This window comes from Limulus polyphemus, unplaced genomic scaffold (assembly GCF_000517525.1).
Source record: "Limulus polyphemus unplaced genomic scaffold, Limulus_polyphemus-2.1.2 Scaffold231, whole genome shotgun sequence".
In the NCBI taxonomy this organism is placed as follows: Eukaryota; Metazoa; Arthropoda; class Merostomata; order Xiphosura; family Limulidae; genus Limulus; species Limulus polyphemus.
Window position 1 is genome coordinate 38,503 of NW_013665841.1, and position 17,454 is coordinate 55,956.

A 17,454-nucleotide genomic window follows, 5' to 3' on the forward strand; every position below is an offset into this window, starting at 1 on the left:
TACTTTGTGGCATGTATATGTCATAACTAAATATATATATATAGACTACTTTGTGGCATGCAGATGTCATAACTAAACCTTTACATACTTTTAAACATTAGTATATATATATATTCGTAGATCTTTCAGAATTTTAGTACAGGTTTCTGTTGTTAGTAAGAACAACCAACTTTGATTTTTCCTTTATTTCCTCTCTCGTAGGTGCAAGCTTAAAATTGTTCTATTCTGGTGTCTTATCTGCGCGCTGGATGATTCATTGTGGGATTTCTCTTTCGCTGGTCTGTATAAAGACAGAGAAGCTATAAACTCTTTCTTTTTCTATAGATTATAGTTGCCTGGCGACATAAGTGACATGGAATTCTGACCGTGATTAGGATTTAATTTAATCCTAAGTGAAGTTAGTTCTCTCTCAGATTTCTATGTTGAGTGCAGTCATCTCACATTCACATAATGTCCATCGGCTTCAATAGCCACTACGGATTGGCCTATTTGTAAATAGAAAAAAATCTTCTTGTTTAAATTTTTGTTTTGCTGTTTCCTTAACTTGTCTTTTACATAAATATAATAGTGGGGTTTTCTTGCTACACAACTGTGTCAACCTCTTTCAGTTCTATCAAGTATGTCTGGGGACTTACAACGCTAGAAACCGGGTTTCGATACTCGTGGTGGGCAGAGCACAGATAGCCCATTGTGTACCTTTGTGCATAACTTCAAACAAACAATCTATCAAGTAAAAATTTCATTAACTTTTCTGAGCAATAATTAGATAAATAAATAAATATTTTATTTATCACTGTAAACTTGCAGCTTAATGAACCTTGGGTATCTTCAAATACAGTAAGCCGGTTTTCGGTGCCACCCTGCGTCAAAGTAAGGGACGTCTACAGCATGTGTGTGCAAGATAATTCATACTAATGAGCACGATGTAGAGTATTGTCAGGGAAGAAGGTAGATGTATTATTATATTATTCCAATTTTCGTTCCTCTAGCAACAGTATTTACTGACCTTGACGTTTTATACTTCATTATGTTGCTATACAGAAATGTGACTATTATGGAGGGTGAAATGCGAAATTCAGGAAATAGGTTTTGCTTATCATCCCTAGTGGTTAGTGCGTAATGATCAGTTTTGTTAATTTTTTGTTCTTCTCCTATCTGGTTTTCGTATCACCTTTGGTAGTTTCAGATGTGGGAGGGATTGAGCAACCAAATCTCTTCCTAATGTTTGAGTTATGTTTTTACCTCTTTTACCAATCCCAAATTGTAGTTTTCTCTAGCCTTATCTTTCCGTCTTTTATTTTACGAGCGACACTTTTTGTTTTTGTCCCTGTCCTACAAAATTATATATCTAATTTTGATTTATACAGTCATTGTATTAAAGTTATTTACTCTCGTCTTACGGTTCTTCATAAATCTCCTCTCCTGGTTAAAAAAATTAACCCCTATTCATCCCCCATTCTCTACACAAACTTTGTTGCTTTCGTTCATGTAAAAATTATTTATCAGAAACTCTCCTACATTTTTAGCTTTTCTTTGCCTCTTCATTAACTTATTTCCCCAACCGAAATCCTGGTAATTGTACAAACAAACTAAACGAGCCTTCCAAAGAAAAGAATCCCAATCTTCTTTTGGTTACTGTAGCTTGTGCAATAAATAGATTGCTAGGCGAGGCGTGCGTGTCGTAATTTGGCATCTAATCCTTCGCAGGCTGGGTTCGTTACTGACAAATAGAAGACCACGAGTTCTTGATGACGTTTTCATTACGCCTATTACACTTACAAATTATCTCCTCCTCTTGATTTTTACCTTTAAATGTCGCTCTCATGCGAACAGTAGCCCCCTGACGGCGTAGTCTCGTAAAAAACGGGTCGGTTCGGCTTCACAAAGGGAATATAAGTAATCATAAATAAATAGTGAATGCCAACACATGTCTTTTGCACGTGAATATATGGCCAACTGTGATATATATACACAACATTATATCAGCTTCAGCAGGAAGATTGCCTTGACAAATAAAACTATTAATAAAGTTCCTTCTATGCCTAAATAAAAAAGGCTAAGCCTTGCACTATTGGACTATTAAGATTCTATATCAGGAGGGTTAAGTTGCACTACTAATGTTACATCAGTTAATGATTAAAAAGTACCGCCAACGTTTAATGAACGCTATATATTGTAAGTCACATACAAAAATCCTGCAAGCTATTTCTTTGCTGCTTGATTTTCTGCACAGATATTCGAGATTCAAATTAACGTTTAATACATCTGATGGATTTATTGATTACATGCTGTTAATCGCAGACGATTTTTCTTCCTCAACGAGAATCTTCAGGGTTAGCAACTTTCTTTTCCTGGTTGTGTTCATGTTGAAATTACCTGTCTCTAAAGGAATCCCTAATTTTTGTGACTATTTTATGTTTATTATTGTTTTAGTAACCAAGCTAAGGTCAGACTGAATGCGCTTTTTTTAAATATTCAACTGGCATAACGTATATAATGTTAATATAAAAAGAAGACGTTAAAACAACTGGTACTTTTATATATAAATAAAAAAAATAATGACGTAAACCACAAACGATATGCTAGCCACCGCATTTCCTTGTTTCCTGGCAACAATAGTTTCAAAGTTAATTAGATTAACAATGTGTGGCTCTTCCAAACCTTACTACGGTCCAAACAAGTGCAAACAAAAGGACCAAACATTCCTAAAAGGTCCAATTATCGATAGATTCTAACTTAGGGGGAATATTTGCTGAAGGACGCACGGGCCAAATTAGCTATAGCTGACGGCAAACGAGAATGTTACAACTTATGCAGCTAACAGTTTAACCTGTGGACTGTCGAGTAATTCACGAGTAAAGTCGAGACAAACTAGTTAGGAATAAGCAAAGAAAGCCCTGTTTGTCAGAAAAAATCTATAAGCTTGCAAAAAAATATAGTAACCTTGTTGTGTTATATTTTTTGTTATTATATACATCGTATTATCACCTCAGTAAATCTCCGTGTAAAAATGTGCAAATCTATATCTTTTAGAAGTGTGTGTTATTCATTCTCTTTTCCAAAACATGTATTGCACACTTCTCGAGCATTTTTTTAGCCAAAGAAAGCTCAGCAGATACTCCATTCTATTGTATTCAAATTAACTTAAGCCGCACAGCAGAGAGATCTTTACACTTTCCGTCAATAAGCTGCATAAGTTTGATTTTCCATTAACGTATATTTTCATATATTCGAAGCAATTACTCTGTACTCTGTTAAGGTAGCCCCCAGTGGCACAGCGGTATAGCTGCGGACTTACAACGCTAGAATCCGGATTTCGATACCCGTGGTGGGCAGAGCCCTTGTGTAGCTTTGTGCATAATTAAAAAAACAAAAAATCTGTTAAGGTAAGGCCACTCAGAGGCAAGTCTAAGGGGTTAGTGTCATAAAAACTTGGTAGATCTACATTGAATAACTGCAGTTACATTTTTCACCGAAATAATTTCTTGAAAACTTCACTATCTCACATTTCTAAGCGCTGATGAATAAAAAATACAATAGTACAAAAACTCCATGTAAACGATTTACCCTGCAAAATTAAAGGACAATCAAGATTTGTAATATTGTAGCTCTAACCATGCTAAAAACCCCTGTTCTAAAGTAATGTTAATTACCTCCTCAGTTCATTGTTATGCAAGTCAGGCATATGATTTGAAGAACAAGTCAGTTATATCAAGACGATTTTGGAACCTCAACTTGTCGTTACAGTCTATTTCGCCATGTTCGGTCATGCTCTATCTAATGACCATGCATACTGACAAGAGATCTGCATCATTGTTTCAATTGCAAAAGGTTATGTTGTAAGGCTGTCAAATTAAAGCATACCATCTAGTATACGTGGACAATGGTTTGTCAGAGCCTGCTTCAACAGTCCAGTCGCACAGAAATCCATAAGCTTTGCGTCTGGCGACTTAACCACTAGGTCTTTTTATGAAATATAATTAATATACGTTTTATTATCCAACTGCTTAAGATATGTGAAGGGCCAACGGATTTATCGTGGAAGCAACTTGTGCACACGTGCTTTATGTATCTTTTTTTCAAGACGGAAAACATCCTTGATTATGTTACGTGCTGTTGCCTAGAGCAAATGGACTGCTTTTACCACTAATCTTTGTGTTCTGGATTTCCAATCAGTTGTACAAGACGTCACACTTTTCCTACCATGACAGGAGTATGACTTATCGCAAGTCTTTTTTGGATGATCCTGGTAACCCAAGTTGATCCACATTCTTTTGTTTTCCAATGCCATTAAATATACATTCATAAATAAATTTTTATGATCTAAAATTATAAGTATTTTTCATCGAGAATAACTGCTACATACCTCTCCCAAAAGCGATCAGTTTTTATGGTATCACACTATCGATGAAATGTTAAACAATGTAAGATTGTAGTTCTGATATATTATGCTCCACTGCAACTTTGCAGTAACTGTGTTTGTAACGTGAATTACTGATTTGAATATTTAAAATCATTTTAATATAACGTACTCAGCTCTCTGTGCAAACATATCCCACAATTTGTTTTTTCAAGTGTCATACTAAAGTGAATTGCAGATTATAATGTGCTTCACAATGGAGAAATGGGAACGAGCCAGTCACAGCACGGTGCTACGAATTGGCTACAAATGTCTCAAAGTGAGCCACTTTAAAAACCAATGATACAATTGCACACACATTTGTAGAGTACTTGCTTTGAGACTGCATCAGATGTTTGCAGCTGTAACTGGATGCCCTCTCATTGTGCAGACAGTTAACTATAAACCCTACAAGTAGATCCAAATGCCCCTCGAAATTATTTCCACTCAGAGTAAAGTATAAAAACTCTCATCTGTAATGATGCCACTAACACATCCAGTAGATCAACGACAGGTGGAAATATATTAGTTTTACAAATCAGTCGCGCTCCACGCTGTATAATAATTTGGAAGGAATCTGACAATAGAGACAACCCAATTTTTTATGAAGAAACGTCACCTATATGGTGTGGGCAGGAATAAGAACAAAGGATTGGGCTCTAATGTCACATATTATAATAATTCCATCTTACAGAACTTAGAGCTATTATACTTCGTTGTATTTGACATTACTTCAGCCTTATGGGCGATAACTGACAACTGTAACGTAGATCGAATGGAATGATCTGCACGTTCTCCGAGTTGCTTCGATTCTATTTATCATGTATAGGACGTTCTTAAAAGTCGCGTCACATCTCATCGAATGTGAAATGTAAATACGTAAAGTCACATCTATCACATGTTAGTTTACGAAGTAAGCTGAATCACTAGTTGTTTGAATTTCAGATCATGGCAGATTATTAGATGTCCAGTTTGAATAATAATGGAATGGGGAGAATAATAGACATCATTCTATAATGGTGTTTTTTTTCTTCTGGTCACACTCGAAAGCTATAAATTCCAAATATCCTTTAATTGTTTTGTGCAGTGTCCCTTTTATGTCCCTTTCTACTCCTGGAGATCAACAGTAAACTTTTCGAAATACATAGAGATTCTGGGTCTACTGAAATCTACTACATAGATAAGGCGTTCTTTATCAGTTGAACTTTCGAGTGGTATCTGACTATAGTTTTAAAACATGAACATTATAACATACTATAATATGAAAAACACGAATACCTTAAGAATGGTATAATTTTTAACAATAGAAAAGCAACATATGTCAAACACATTACCAAATAGGATTTTATGTTAATTCTGATGTCTAATACATTGCCTTTTTGTCTTTATACATTCCACGAAGAGGTGAGTCTACTTTACCAAACTATGCTTTAGGATCTTCAGCTCGAGTGAGTGCATACCAAACTATGCTTTAGGATCTTCATCTCGACTGAGTGTGTACCAAACTACGATTTAGGATCTTCATTTCGACTGAGTGTACACCAAACTATGCTTGAGGATCTTCAGTTCGATTGAATATATACCAAACTATGTTTTAGGATCTTCATCTCGACTGACTGTATACCTAAATACGGTTTAGGATCTTCAGCTTGATTGAATGTGCATTTTGTTTCTGAATTTGTATGTATGTATGTGGAAACGCATATAATGAATAAACAGGACCATACCAAGTTTTTGTAATACATCTCCGTCATTATATTCTTATTTCGGTGGCATGTGTTTCTTGTATATCATGGAGTGATGATTAAAACATTTGATGCTATACTCTTGATCTCAGGTCTTTAGTAATGCAGAAAGTTCCTTCTGTACATTTTGGTATAGTTGAGAGACACGTCAGTAGTCACCCCAGGAATATCCACCAGAGGACACTACACGGGGAAGGGATGAGAGAATCATGTCACTAGAGACGATTACGTCATAGAGGGCACTGTCGTCATGGAATGATGTCACCAAAGAGAGTGTGTTGCTAGGGTTGCGTTGCTAGACTGCCATTACTGGTTGACTTTACGTTAGAGACAATGACGTCCACGATGTGGATCAACGTGTCTCAACATGGCTAGGTTTAATACAGTTGGTATTAAACACTGATTCATTAGTTCTATATTTAATCATACTTCCTGATCTTTTATATGTAAATCGTCCTGAGAAAGATGCATATTTAACACGCAAACTTACGATAATCTTACTGTTTCACTAGTCAGATTGTCGTAAGTTTTCATGTTAAATAAGCATCCTTTTCAGGACATGTAAAAGGCCAGGAAGTATAATTAAATATAGAACTAATGAATTAGTGTTTAATACAGTCTGTATTAAACCTAGCCATGTTGAGACACGTTGATCCACTTCGTGGACGTTATTGTCTCCAATGTAATGTCTGCACCCCAAGCAACATACCCTCTCTGGTGAGATAATTCTATGGCGACAGCGCCCTCTGGTTCCACATCGTGGAATTATGTCATAATTACCTGAGGTCGACACACGTGTAGTGCTTATTTGCGAGAAGGCGCGATATCCCTGGGCTAACTACTTACATTCACGCTTACTTTGACAGTGAACTCCTATTCTCCTGTTTCTAATGCAATTGATAGTGTCATTTTGTTTCTATAGATGCAAATATCATGCTAATATTGATATGTTATCTTCAGGTCGATAGGACTTTATTTCCTGTTGCTATATTTTGAAAATGACTGAATAAAAGATGAACTTTCCGGGAGTGGTCTAATTTTATATCCTTATTTGTCTCTTTCGTAAAGAGACTTTTACTTTGTGGGATGTTGCATTCCGTCTTAAAAGCAGGTAAGATCCTTTAATGCATAGTAAGCTATGAAAGGGTAAACTTTAAAACTATGGGTAGACGACTTTTAAAATACATTGTTTAAACTATTCACGCATCAAACTGCTTATGGGTCATTAATGATATGAGCCACACAAAAATATTAAATTAAAATTCCACAAATATTGCAATAAATTTCACTAATTACTGATGAGATCCTATGCACTTTAATAGAAAGTGAGTGACTTCACGTTTTTGTTGGTAATGTTTTGGAACAGAAAAAAAAAACACAACTTACTCAAACTTATGTAATATACAGAGATATCTTGTGCCACTCAGAGCAAATCATTTACTACATCATTCCAAGAAGCCCCAGTGGCACAGCGGTATGTCTGCGGACTTACAACGCTAGAATCCGGGTTTCGATACCCGTGGTGAGCAGAGCATAGAGAGCCCATCGTATAGCTTTGTGCTTAATTACAAACAAACAAACAAACACTCCAAGAATTTTTTTCAAATGTATAAAATGGTGGCATTTCTAACATGAAACTAAATCCAGTTTCAGCCAGCTTTTTTTCTGAATTTTTGTAAACTTTTGTGGTGAGTAAGATCAATTCCATCTCCAAAAGTGTGGTAACGAGAAATATTTACTGACAATTTTAACGATGACTATGAGCTTTAGTAATGGTGAATATAAAGCATCAGGTAGTTAAAGTGAAGAAGATCATTCATATTTTGATTAAGATGCAAGCGGTACAAGGTCAGGTGAAAACGAGACTGATAATGACTTTTATTACGAAAACTTGGAAATCATGAATTTGTCAAAACATAAACAAGTGGAACGGTTTACATTAAGCGAACAGCTAAGTAAGAGACAGTCACCAAACAACAACAACAAACATTGGTACTAACCACGTATAACAAGATATAATTGATAAATGGAATATAATAAAATACTGAAAAAACAACAACAACAAACATTGGTACTAACCACGTATAACAAGATATAATTGATAAATGGAATATAATAAAATATTGAAAAAAAACAACAACAACAAACATTGGTGCTAACCATGTATAACAAGATATAATTGATAAATGGAATATAATAAAATATTGAAAAAAAAACAACAACAACAAACATTGGTGCTAACCACGTATAACAAGATATAATTGATAAATGGAATATAATAAAATATTGAAAAACAACAACAACAAACATTGGTGCTAACCACGTATAACAAGATATAATTGATAAATGGAATATAATAAAATATTGAAAAAAACAACAACAAACATTGGTGCTAACCACGTATAACAAGATATAATTGATAAATGGAATATAATAAATTCCCATGAGAACCACAATAAAATTCCTCCTATCGAAACCTAAGAGAATCGCCGTACTAAAATATCCAAACATTTTCTTTTCAACATATATAATCATAAATTACCTAGACAGTCTTCTAGTAGATATTTTCTAAACTTCTTTCAGACTTCATCCATAATAGGTGAAACGTCACAAGCTTTGGTTACTGCTCCGATCCTTCTCCTACCTGTCTGACCGTGCAGCAGGCACCCAGATAAAAATCTTAAGTTTCCGGTTTGTCACGATACGTGATTTCTTTCCTGGGGGCAACAACCAATCATGTTTGATGCTTTTTTTTTGTTGTTTTGTGTTCTTGGCCGAAATAAATTTCAAGTCCCACATTCCTATGTACTCAGTGAACATTAATGCCATTCTACGTTAAGTAATATCCGGAGAAGGCGTACCTGTGAAAAATCGCCTGCTAATTAACTTCAAATTAGAGAAGCATTGCTACCAAGAATGTTTTTTCTGTTAAAGTTTTAAGCCACTGTTGATAGAATACTGTCGTTCGATTATTTCTATTATCGACCAGCTTTAGAGCTGAAACGTGGAATGTTAACTAACTTACTACTTGTAGAGAAATTAAAGTCGATGACGTGCTTTGAGAACCAAAACTACTTATAACAGTGGAGTTATTCCCTCAAACCACGCACGCTGTCTCTAACCACAAATCAAACCTTCTCAGGAAGAGGCAGCAAAGACAATTGACTGTCATTATGTAAGACAGATACGTTGAAATAGCCACATAAATGACGCCACCATTTCAATTAGCACCAAGTACCTCTAGATGCCTTAAAAAGGAAATTTTGACTGTTTTCGAACTGGTGACATGTTTCGTCGGGTTTATCACCAAGTAAAAATTACTGAATGTTATCTCTCTCTGGTCTAGCACGTAAAACTCGATCTTTAAAAAAAAAACAGTTTAAAGCAACCCAGTTTATCTTAAAGATAAGATCGTGCATAAAAATATATTTTATTTTAACTCAGACTACGACTCACACAAAGTTTATATATAGTTTATAAGGATACTTATTTAAAAATGGATGTTTGTGTGAGTGGACAAAGTTATCAAGAGTTAGGACTAGTAAGAACTGATCCGAATATATTATACATATACAGTATCTCCAAAATACTTAAACAGAACTGATCAGTTCGACCAATGGTTTACAACATAGGCAAGTTTAACTATAACTTAAGTGAATGTATAAATCATTTTCTCGATTATTAACAAATGCAGAATTAAAAATACATTTGTATTTCTACAGTTCATCAAGGTTTTAGAGTATATACAGATAACATATTTAGTATTAGTTTGCTATTTACCCTTTAAATATGAACGTAACGTTTCAAGAAACTATACAGAATGTTTTGTGAAGGTCACACCTGTATCAAATGATTACATCGGTTTATTTTGAAGAAATTTAATGTTCTTACTTCGCATTCAATAACTACAATAACTGTAGTTGCTCCATTAGCTAACTAACTTTTATTTTTGTGTTCTCATGAAAAATAAGGTCTTAATCAAAGTCCATCCAGTTTAAAAACAATTCACCATAAACGATATGATAATAGTGCATTTTTATGCTCACAAAAATGCATGTAACTTTATTTGTTAATTACGTGAATCAATGTCAGTTTATAATAGTTTACTTATGTGTGGAGTGTGTTACCACTAACAGCAAGGAAAGCCTGGCATCAAGTTGCATGTCTAGAATTGCAGTTTTCATAAGTTTCTGAAGTGAATTCGACATCTCCTCTGAAAGAGCTGTTTTCAGGGCGTCTTTAGTGTCTGGAGTCATTTAGAAGAACGCGATTCCTTTCCCAATAACATCTCATAATCCTCTCTTCTGGAAGAAATGTGCTGATTAGTTTAGCAAAACAAAACAAACAAAAAAACCATGACAGTGATTTAAATTTTAAACGAAAGAAACCTTCCCAAATTGGAGTGTTTAGGGATGTTAGCATCCCCCCTTCGCCCCGCTCGTTGTAATTTATAAGTTACAATTGCAATCCATTTAAAATTTAATTACAGAGAATAAACAGTATTATTTTAAGGCGATCTTGACGTCATGAGATGTAGGAGAAATATCCGGAGAAGAATAGTCTAACTGTCCTGTGCCTCAACTGAAGAATTAAAACAACATGAATGGGTTAAAATCAACTTTGTACTGTTGTAATGTATTTAAGTTTGTTTTGAAGCTAAGTATTCGTTATATGGAAAAATTATTTCATATGAGGGAATTGTAATAGTATGAAGAATGGCCGTTCAATAAATCAGTTGTTTATGATTTTCTGTAGTAGTTGAAGTCTAGAGACGATAATCTTTCATTAATTATTTGTATATTGCATGTTTTATATTAGTACCTAGTGGGAGTAAGTTTGGGGAGTCTTAAAGCTCGTTTAAGAACTCTATTCTGTTGAAATTGTAAAATGTTTTTAATTCTTCTGGACATGTTGAATGTGACTTGGCAACCGTATTCTATTAATGGGCGTATATGGGCAGAATATATTTGATTGATAGTTTACAACCTTTGTTCTTTCTTGCAATTATTTTTAAGTGTGCAATGCGTTTACTGATGGATACGCGAATGTTTCTGAAATTTTCAGCCCGTGTAAGACGGCTATCAGAGGTTATACCTAGAAACTTGGCTGAAGGGTATGATTTTATTTCAGTATTATTTAATTTTAGTTGAACTTTTTTAACGTGTCTGAAAAGTTTATTAAGGCTTCGTCGAAACATAATTCCCGTTGTTTTAATTGGATTAAGTATTACTCTCCAATAACTTCATTAATTTACTGTAGTGTCAAGAGATATTTGTACTCTATTTGCTGCTATTAGGGGTTTCGCGAAACGCTTCAAATAGCTATATCGTCTGCATATTATGAAAAGTATGTATATGTTTAGAATGTTTAGAAGATGTGAGAGGACGGAGCCTTGAGGGACTTGGCATTAATGTTAAACGATTTTTATATGGTTTTATTAACTTTCACTGAAGCTGTACGGTTACTAAGGAAGTTAGACATCCATCTAATAATTGTGTTGTTTACTTTCGTGTTACGGAAGCGGTATTCTAATGGCGTTATTCCAGACAGAGTCAAAAGCTTTCTTTACGTCTAAAAATACGGTTAAGGTTGCCTGAGTGTTATTAAATGATTTGTGAATCGATTCATTTAATCTAGTTAGATGGTTTGCTGTTTGTCTACCTTAGTCTGGTTAGATAGTCTACTGTTTGTCTACCTTCAGTCTGGTTAGATGGTCTACTGTTTGTCTATCTTCAGTCTGGTTAGATGGTCTACTGTTTGTCTATCTTCAGTCTGGTTAGATGGTCTACTGTTTGTCTATCTTCAGTCTTGTTAGATGGTCTACTGTTTGTCTATCTTCAGTCGGGTTAGATGGTCTACTGTTTGTCTACCTTCTGTCTGGTTAGATGGTCTACTGTTTTTCTACCTTTACGGGATGAGATTCGAATGTTTGGTATAAGGTTGTTATTTTCACAGTACGGGAGTAGTCTGATATAATGCGTTCAAGTAATTTACCTATGCAGCTGAATAGGCTGATCGCTTTGAAATTATCAGGATTAGTTATTTGAGGTAGATTTGGGAATAACTGAGTGGTGACTTCTGGGTAGTAAGCCTGACAGAAACGATAGGTTCATAATGTTAAGTAAATGAAGGAGTAGGTTGTTCGCTGCATTTTTTATTATTATTTTGATTATCATTATTCTATACCATCGTGGTCAGGAGCTGAATTTAACACGGTGAGGGCTATTATTATCATCCATCAGAAATCAGAGCGAATTGCATCAACATATGACACCCCAAAGAGTCGTAGGGTGTGGTCCATACAATCTATATCATGATCGACACCATTCTACAGGATATAAAGGTCAGGTCATCCACCAATACTTTTTCATATGTCATACAATTACCATTGCCATATGCATCACGTTTCGGATGAAAATATGTTTGGTCTTGGTTCTATACTATCTCTAAAGTTAGCATATATACATGCTCGAATCCATACGCAAGGTGGAGAACTGTTCATCTGTAAAAAGAATGATGTTCCACATGTCGATGGCCCACTACATCTGGTACTAGTACCATTGCATGGGAGTGTTTTGTGCATTACTTAGAGCACACTGCGCCTCACTGGCATCTGGCATAGATGCCGGCCCTCTGAAGTCTGTTTCGAACTGTCTGCTCATTTAGACGACGTCCATGTACAACTGTGAAAATTTTCTTCATTATCGGAGCAGGTGCTTTACAGTTGTGGTGTGCCAAAATCAACACATAGCAGCCGTCTTCTTTTGTTGTAGATGATGGTCTGTCTTGTCCACATGTGCAAGCACCTTAATAATTGGCTTGGAAACGGCCCCATATCAAACTAACGACACTTTAAGACACTTGTAGCTAACGCTCAACTTCCAGTCCTCCACATGAGTAAAATGTTCAGATGTTTTCATTGCACAAGTTAAACTCTGTAATCCATTTCAAAATGCAAACTGACACGAAATTGCGTGAGACCACTATATATATATCACTGATTGATTGACGATCCATTTGCATTTCGTATTACATGACTGATCCTTGATGTCTCATTTGCATACCAATGAGCTGAGAAGAAGTAATTCGCGTTATTTTAATATAATACTTTTGCTTTATCATTACTATAACACCACTAGCTCTAATTTTCCTTTAGTAGTTTTCTGCAGTGTATGATATTAATGCGCTTTTTGGGATGAAAATGAATTTGTAGTGTATGTCTTGTAAAGAAGAGCTTAACCTACCTTAGAAAACTTATAGTTATTGCTTGTTTGTTTGAATGTAAGAACAAAGTTACACAATGGGTTATCTGTGCTCTGTCTACCACGGGTATCGAAACCCGGTTTCTAGGGTTTTAACTCGGCAGACACACCGCTGTGCCACAGGAGGGCTATAGGTATTGCACATACACGCCGATAAGAGATTTTTAAGAAAACATCACTTTTATTATATACTCTTATTTCATACGGAGTGTCTGAAATAGACCTGCGTGCAGGTTTACGTCAAAACGTCTCGGATTCCATTACAATAATTTGTCCCACTTTAAAGAATTAGGTCCACTGGACATAACTCGCCAAAATCTATGAAATAGTACTTGTTGTGGCCACTAGGGAACAACACGAGGGAAATCAGCGACGGTGTAAACAAACACAACGAAAGACTAATATTTCATTCATTCTTTTAGAAACACTTCGTACTTACGTAGTCTTTCTTTTTCGATTTCAAACACAGCAGTTGCTTAGGATCTCCTGGGAAGCTGAAAGAAAACATCACCCAACTTATTACGCTATTAGAAAATACGATAGTTCACACGAGGGGTCCCAAGCTTAGTGTCGTCTTTTCGTTACAAACGAAGTTTGTTAGAATTTTTTTTATGCTGTATTTTAAAAAAAGGAACAATGATGCTCAAACATCAAGCTATTTGTAAATGTTAAATAATATATTTTAAGATTTTATTTTTATTTCCCCAAAACACAAATACATATTATTTTGACAAAAACTAAATTACAATTAGCAAGTTTAGAATAAGTATTTATAAAAAAGTCGGTTTAATTATATATTTAAAGAAGTCTCTAACTGCTGAGTTTAAATGCTATTTCGAGAAATAAACACACTAAAGTTATCACATTAAATTTTCAGTTTGATAGTAAATATTGTTTTTATTTTATATCGTACCCATTTAACTGAAATTAAAGTGATGGTTTAGCAGTTAAAGTGCTGGGCTACGGATCTTGAGGTCTACAGTTCGTGTTTTGTGCCACAATGCTGCTGGGGGTATGTTATTAAAATTACAGGTCACTCCCGTTATTTCTGACCAAAGCCACACAATCTCATTGTGGCGGCGGATGGTGCTGACTGACTGTCTTCTCTTTTTCTAGTCAGTAGATTGAAATTAGGGAGAACCATATTTGAACCTTAGGATTTTGTTCAGGTTCAAGATAACAATGACTAAGGAAAAGCTTATTAATTTTGAAAGCTGTGAACCTGGTTAGTGGTAGACACTGTATACTGTTTGAAATACAGATCATGCTTAATAATATGAAAATAATCTATATTTTTGCTAAGCAATACTAATAACTCGTTAACAGAGCTATGAATAAGGAAAACTGTTAATAAAATGTTGTGATCTTAGATTATATCCTGATTGTACAAGCCTTATTATTCATGTTGGGATAAAAAGAGCAAAAACATTTATGATGGTAAAAATTCTGAAATATTGAACACGGAAGTAATTACTTTAGTTGTGTGTGTGTATTTAATTGGAACTTTTATATATATATAAATTAATTTCATTTAATATGAGTAATTCAACAGAGAATACAACGTTATTACTTTTATTCCAACCCATCCTTGTGTCTGGTACTGGTAACATTATATATATATATATATTATATTACCCGTTTGAGAATGGCCAGTGATGACTGCTAATAATTCAAACAAACATACGTCCTTAGCTGGTGAAAGTTAAACAGAAACTATAAAAGTCATATCTGCCACTTAAAACTTCAGAGCCATGAAGAATCCAGCTAAAACCATAATTCGGGTGTTTGAAACCAATTGCAAGAGCGTTGAAATAAATTTATGAATTTCAACAACCTATATTCTCCTCCTCGTGAATGAAGAGGCGTGTCGACAAACGACCCCAGGTTTCCTAAGGCTATCATAAGTCAGAGGTTACCAAGAAGGTCGTTAAGACGCGATTGGGAACGCTCTGCTAGAGCTCTCAGCATGTAAAAACATGCGTGTGACAAGTCTATCCCACCTTCACTTGATATCACACTAGGGGCCCCCTCACTGTGATTCCCAAAGACAGAAAATATTAGATAGTCATCTGTGATCGCTTTTACTCATGCGAGGCCACACTGTCGTTCATAAAGTACACACAAAGGCTATGCTCCCTGACCTATGTCATTTTACCTTTATAGGTAAACAACTGTGGGGAATAATGTAGATGGAGTTCATCCTCAGACTAAAACAAAAAAGGCGGAGGGGGGTATGCGATGGTCCATGGTATTTTAGAGATCAAATCAAGGAAATGTCCAAAGCGTTAAGAGATGGACCTAGATGACGTTACGAACACGTTTATAGTACACGCTGCACGTTCATTGAATCAATCACTCTCCCTAGCTCGTCCTTCTTTTCGTTTCAAGGTGCAGTTTAGATAACTGCCTAATAACGAGTACCATTAGTTTTCGTCACCATCATAGATCCCAGATTTTTTTACATTCAGGCTTATAATCTCCCTTCTAGTTACAACTATTTTAAATAAAAAATAGGGCATTTCAATTAAGAACACCTTTCTACCAGATGGGGTGGTATTTTGCAACAGAAGAAAATAAAACATTTTAAACTTTTGACGACAAATTAACCTTTAACCAGCTGTTAACAAAAAAGTAACCTCTAATGTGCTGCTACAAGAATTCGTTAAATAAGTCACAATTAGCATGGAAAGATAACCCCTTACTTCCTGCTGGAAGAATAGTAAGTTAATCTCTAATCTTGAGGATCAGTCTTATCTCTTCACTCTATTTGTACTGTTGAAAGTATAGACCGAAGGTCAAGTAAATTAAACTAAAGTTACTGATTCATTTGAACTGTGATAGCAAAGATTTACGTATAGGGTTCATTATTTTGCAATCCTGCGGTGAAAGAGAAAAAAATTATTTAACTTAATTAGGGCACATTTATTCACAATGTGACAGCAGAAGGTTAACTTTAACTCGATTTAACTGAGTTGTCATTATATATTACGTGTTGTGACAGCGAAAACTTAATTTTAACTTTATTTAAGTGAGTTATTATTACTCAATATGTGATTGTGACAGCGAAAAGTTAATTTAATTTTGATGGAAACTGCTTCTGATAAATATACAGCTTTGTTCTACATATTTTAACAACTCCACATTTTGGCTTGTTTTATTTATATCCCAGTTACGTTCAAATAGCATGTTACTATAACTTATTTTATTTATTATATTATTTCTGTCACACGCAAACCAAGTAAGGTAGAACAAACACAATAACAGATAAATAAGCAGAAATATTTGCCTTTCCATAAGTGTTACATGGCATACTTGCGACCACAGCTGCTTGACAGCTAACTGAAATTGTATTGCTAACTGATTACACTATTTAGAGCTGTAAAAAACAAACCATAAAAGAAAATCAATACTCTCTCTCTCTCTCCCGGAATGTGAAGAAATACGTCACCCTAACATGCGAATGGAATTAGCTCACATTTTGGAAATATAAATGTGAATAAGAAAAATTTATGACAGAAAGTTGTAAAGTTACGAAGGTTTTTACCATTACACTAGTTCCTATTATAGCTTGAAGTTTGTTTGAGCAATGCCAATACCAGTAAAACGATTGGTATTCCCGTTTAACTTGACACGCAGAAACATATAAATGTTTTATAACCCTATTTCTTCAGGTCTACATCCCATATAGAAACACTATTAGGCTCTCTTTTATATACATAAAATAAATGAAACCATTCGCAAAGAGCTTAATGACTTCAACTTAAGTTTGTATTCATCATTTTAAGAATAGTCTGATGATGTAAGTAAAAGTAATCAACGTTTTACCATAATAAAAATGTCGAATTAACCTCTTAGTTTTATTTGTCAAGGTATCACAGTCAATGATTTTATAAATCCTTTATAAGAATTCCACGTCCATTTTTGCTCTCGATAAAGAAAAGAGGCGAAGCGTTTAGAAACGATCTTATCTACTCACTTTACTTGTATCTGTTGCAGGTAAAGATCGAAAGGTTGAGGATCAATCTTTTCTACTGCCTTTACTTGCACT